Source organism: Triticum aestivum, chromosome 6A, assembly GCF_018294505.1.
Source record: "Triticum aestivum cultivar Chinese Spring chromosome 6A, IWGSC CS RefSeq v2.1, whole genome shotgun sequence".
NCBI classification, from domain to species: domain Eukaryota; kingdom Viridiplantae; phylum Streptophyta; class Magnoliopsida; order Poales; family Poaceae; genus Triticum; species Triticum aestivum.
In genome coordinates this window covers 508,006,169-508,012,168 of record NC_057809.1, presented here as the reverse complement: position 1 = coordinate 508,012,168, position 6,000 = coordinate 508,006,169, and positions in this window count along the sequence as shown.

The following is a 6,000-nucleotide window of genomic DNA, read 5'->3' as shown; positions in this document are numbered from 1 at the left end:
ATGGCATTTCCATAGCAATTCCGAGATATATTGCCATGCAACGTCCACTGTTCCATTTATTATGACACACTCCATCATTGTCATATTGCTTTGCATGATCATGTAGTTGACATCGTATTTGTGGCAAAGCCACCATTCATAATTCTTTCATACATGTCACTCTTGATTCATTGCACATCCCGGTACACTGCCGGAGGCATTCATATAGAGTCATATTTTGTTCTAAGTATTGAGTTGTAATTCTTGAGTTGTAAGTAAATAAAAGTGCGATGATCTTCATTATTAGAGCATTGTCTCATGTGAGGAAAGGATGATGGAAACCATGATTCCCCCACAAGTCGGTATGAGACTCCAAATGAAAAAAGGCCAAAAAAGGAGAGGGCCCAAAAAAACAAAAAAAAAACAAAAAAAAAGAGAAAAGAGAGAAGGGGCAATGCTAATATCTTTTTACCACACTTGTGCTTCAAAGTAGCACCATGATCTTCATGATAGAGAGTCTCCCATGTTTTCGCTTTCTTATACTATTGGGAATTTTTCATTATAGAACTTGGCTTGTATATTCCAACGATGGGCTTCCTCAAATGACTTAGGTCTTCGTGAGCAAGCAAGTTGGATGCACACCCACTTAGTTTCTTTTTGAGCTTTCATAAACTTATAGCTCTAGTGCATCCATCGCATGGCAATCCCTACTCACTCACATCGATATCTATTCATGGGCATCTCCATGGCCCGTTGATACGCCTAGTTGATGTGAGACTATCTCCTTCTTTTTGTCTTCTCCACAACCACCTTCTATTCCACCTATAGTGCTATGTCCATGGCTCATGCTCATGTATTGCATGCAAGTTAAAAAGGTTTGAGAACATCAAAAGTATGAAATAATTGCTTGGTTTCTCATGGGGTTGTGCATGATTTGAATATTTTGTGTGATGAAGATGGGGTATAGTCAGACTATATGATTTTGTAGGGATAAGCTTTCCTTGGTCATGTTATTTTGAGAAGACATAATTATCTTATTAGTATGCTTGAAGTATTATTGTTTTTATGTCAATATTAGACTTTTGTTTTGAATCATATGGATCAGAATATTCTTGCCACAATAGACAAGATTACATTGATAAATATGTTAGGTAGAATTCCACATCAAAAATTCTGTTTTTATCATTTACCTACTCGAGGACAAGCAGGAATTAAGCTCGGGGATGCTTGATACGTCTCCAACGTATCTATAATTTTTTATTGTTCCATGCTATTATATTATCTATCTTGGATGTTTTACATGCATTTATAAGCTGTTTTATATGATTTTTGGGACTAACCTATTAACCTAGAGCCTAGTGCCAGTTTCTGTTTTTTCCTTGTTTTTGAGTTTCACAGAAAAAGAATATCAAACGGAGTCCAGTTGACCTGAAAATTTACGAAGAATATTTTTGGAAAATATAAAAAAAATACTAGAACTAAAAGATATCGGAGAAGAGCCACGAGGCATCCACAAAGGTGGAGGGCGCCCCCACCCCCCATCGTGTGCCCTCCATCCTTGTGGGCTCCTAGTGGCCCCCCCTGACTTGTTCCCGACGCCAACGCCTCTTATAAATCCCAAAAACCCGAGAACAGAACCTAGATCAGGAGTTCCGCCGCCGCAAGCCTCTGTAGCCACCAAAAACCAACCAGGACCCTGTTCCGGCACCCTGCCGGAGGGGGAAACCATCACCGGTGGCCATCTTCATCATCTCCTGGCTCTCCATGACGAGGAGGGAGTAGTTCACCCTCGGGGCTAAGGGTATGTACCCGTAGCTATGTGTTTGATCTGTCTCTCTCTCTCTCGTGTTCTTGGTTTGACACGATCTTGATGTACCGCGAGCTTTGCTATTATAGTTGGATCTTATGATGTTTCTCCCCCTCTACCTTCTCGTAATGGACTGAGTTTTCCCTTTGAAGTTCTCTTAACTAATTGAGTCTTTAAGGATTTGAGAACACTTGATGTATGTCTTGCATGTGCTTATCTGTGGTGACAATGGGATATTCACGTGATCTACTTGATGTATGTTTTGGTGATCAACTTGCGGGTTATGTGACCTTCTGAACTTATGCATAGGGGTTGGCACACGTTTTCGTCTGGACTCTCCGATGAAACTTCGGGGCACTCTTTGAAGTTCTTTGTGTTGGTCTGAATAAATGAATCTGAGATTGTGTGATGCATATCGTATAATCAAACCCGTGGGTACTTGTGGTGACATTGGAGTATCTAGGTGACATTAAGGTTTTGGTTGATGTGTGTCTTAAGGTATTATCTTAGTACGAACTCTAGGGCTGTTTGTGACACTTATAGGAATAGCCCAATAGATCAATCGGAAAGAATAACTTTGAGGTGGTTTCGTACCATACAATAATCTGTTCGTTTGTTCTCCGCTATTAGTGACTTTGGAGTCACTACCGCGGGATGGTCCAAATGCGACACTATGGTCAGAGACCCTTTGACGAAACTGTGTGCGATGCCATAATCGCAAACGGTGGTGTAAAAAAACCATAAAAAAAGGTGCAACACGTTTGCGATGACGGATGCATCAAACACGGTTCAGATTTTAGTTGCGTGTGAGATGCAGGGCATACGGTTCAATTCAATTAACTATTTGCGATGAGGAGGAATAAAACAAACGGGCAGCCAGATGAAGATGTGTTCCGTATACAATAGACGGTTCAGTAGGATGAACTATGTGTGATTAGGCAACACAATAGAAACGGTTCAACTAAAGAAGATGTGTGTGATACGCAGCAAACAGGTCCGTAATCAGAAATGTGTGTGAAGACCAATAATAACACAGACGATTGCTGCTAATAAGTTGTGTGATTTGCGATGTCTACAGAAGAATAACATGTGTATATATAACTAAAATAAACATCCAATTACATAAGTGACTATACAGATCATTCGCACACACCTCAATAAACAATTACATGCATTCTAAAGTAGGAGAAACGATCGTCTAGTCATCTACTTATTGTGACGCTCCCGCCACTGCTCTGTGGCTCGATCCCTCGTCTAGGGCAGGCAACGATCCGCCTGTACATCTCGTAGCTTGTGTACACGTCCTTGGCCGCGTACTTGACATGTTGTTCATCCAGTCTCTCATGCCACACACTGTGCCAGGAATTCTTGTCCTTCTTGCTCTCATTCTTCATCTTCATGTAGTAGGGCTCAACGATGGCCGAGGCGAGGTCAACCAGGGAGTTCAGTTTGTTTTTGTTGCTGCCCCAGACTTTGTAGTGGTGCCGGATGTTGACAAGATTCGGGCATTTCAAGACCGAAACCTTGAGCGCTTTTAGATTGTTGGTGGTGTCCACCGTAGCGAAACTGTAGTCGGAGTTGTTGATAAACCTAGAGAAACGCTCGGAAGGCCTTGTGGCAAGGTGGTAGTGGTAGACGAGGACGTCATGTCGCACGCACAACTGGGCGACGGCAACCTTCTGATCATGCCCGGCACGACCTATGGTGTACTAGAAGTCAAAGCCGACCACTTGGTACTTGTCCTCGGCAAGGAACAACTGCATAGTTTGGATGGAGCTCTCCACTGAGACCAGATCATTCGCGTACACCACCGAGAGGGCCTCCCCCCTCACATGGGTGTCCACTATGTGACGCGTGGTGAACTACCCGCCGTTGTCGTCGTCGGCCGCTGGGAGCGCCATTGGAGCCACGGGGATCACCATTGGAACCGCTGGATGTCCTCTCTGTATGTGTGGTCGTGGGTGTGCTTATTGTGGTGTGTGACGCGAGAGTTGAAGGTAAATGGCCGCAGGAATAAATGGGGCAGGGCGGCCTGGATTCTCGGCGCGTCCGCATGGCAGTTTTTGCAGCTGGTAACTGCATTGTCGCGCCGAGCCCAGCGCAACCGCATGCACACGAACATGCGTGATCGTGCACCAACCCCAAACACTGGCAGCACGCGTGGAGGGACCAGGGCAGAGCACCCAGACGAACGCGAGAGGAGAGCACGCGCGGAGGGACGCAAGCATAGCGCGCCCCAGCCGCTTGAACCGCAAGCAACCGCACACATAGAGCAGTTGAACACGCAAGAAATGGTCGCCTACAAGCCGACCAACAGTTGCGTTGCTGCGTAGAGAGCGGCCGTGTGCTACTACCTCCGTCTTGGTCTATAGTCCCCTTTATAATCTATTCCATTCTTTGCCCTCAAATTTAACCAACAAAATGTTAATGCATGTTATAACAATTATATAATTGGAATGTATGTTCAAATACAAATCCAACTATATAATCATTGGCAACATGTATTCGTATTTTATTAGTTAAATCATACTTATAAACCAGGACGGGGGTATAGTAGGTAATTAAATCACAAACATTTTTTATTAATTGTATGTGTACGTGGCCTTTCGTCCTCCTCTCACACGTCTTGTCGCCCCGCTGTCGCAGACGGCTTACAGCGCAAGCTTGCGCAGCGCGCGGGGGCATTCTTTTGGCCAAACAGTGGCGCCAATGATTCGTCGGTGAGCCCATTCCCACGCAACCTCACAGGTTCCCGCACAAGCTTCCCACCTGACTCAGTGAAATCCCCCAAAATCCCAATGCTTATCGGCCTGCTATATAAACCCTCACGACCAGCAAGTCCTGCGTCGCATTTTCCCCTCCCTCCATGTAGCTTATCTCGTCTACTTCTCCCACAATCGCCAATGGCACCGGTCCATCGTCGTCACTCAGCCACTCCGCCATCATCAGAGGACAGCTCCAGGTGGGAGGCTACACCGCGGTGGCTCAGTCCCTGGCGTAGTGTAGTGCGCGTGGCGTCCTGTTGGGTGTGAGCGGAACACCCACCACATGCTCCACCGCCGCTGCCCGTCGGCAGCTGTTGCCAGCCGCCGTTGCCACCACACCACTGTCGAAAGCCATGGGCATCACCTGCTCCGCTTCCGCAGCTCAAAGGCGGGAGGTGGCTGTCGTGGCTGCCACCCCACTGCCGGCCACCGTGGCCATCACCCGCTGCGCCATCACGGCCCGAAGGCGGGAGGTGGTGGTCGTGGCCACCACCCCATCGTCGGCCGCTGTGGCTGCCAGCCCACCGTCGACCGCCGGGGTCATCACCCACTCCGCCACCGCCGCCCAAAGGCTGGAGGCGGAGGTGGATGCACGCACGTGTGTCAGCGACCTTGCGTGCTACACCTAGTTCCTGCGGGAGGAGGAGGAGCGCCTCGTCAAGCATGCAAAGAGCCTTATCACCGCCGTGGTCGCGGCACACGCCGCCTCAGAGGCAAGGAATCAGGAGATCTATGAGGAGAACCACTGCTTTGAGAGGGGTCATCTGGAGCGGAAGAGGGCGTTCGAGGTGAGCGCCGCTGAAGCTGCAGCAGCGGTAGGCACCGTATTGCAGTTGTCCAGCTCGTCGATAGGCTCCTCCTCCTCTGCCTCTTACTGAGCATGCTCGTCAAAGGAGACGCAGTCGGAAGTAGTACAAAGCCCGTCCGTAGTAGTATTTAGGGGCTATTTTGTTCAGTTCATCTGACTATAGATGTGGTGGAACTGTACAACGTACTTAAAATTAGCTAGTATATAAAGTAGAACTAGCTATTTCAGTACATGGTTGGCAACAATTGGTGAAAAGTTTGGTCGGTTCAGCTGTCGAGTTGAACTGTTTGTATAAAGAACAACTGCTTAATCTATGAATGAAATCTATGATTAATTACTGAATTTTAGTTGCAAAAAAATAGATACTGTTAGTGATTTTTAGCTTCATATTTTGACAAATCGCGGTGTTACAAGGTTGACAAATGGCAATGTTACTAGATCAACAAATGTCAATCTTTCCAGTTTGACAAATGGCAACGTACCCAATATGACAGATGCAAATCTTACCAAATTGTTTGTAAGTGGTTGCTCACGGGTCATCCAAAAGAACCGTTTGCATTGAAGAGATGCACAAACCTGCTCTCACTTTGCATACGGGTGTTCTATCTAAAATGTTTGCGGTCAAGAGCCGCAAAATTGCT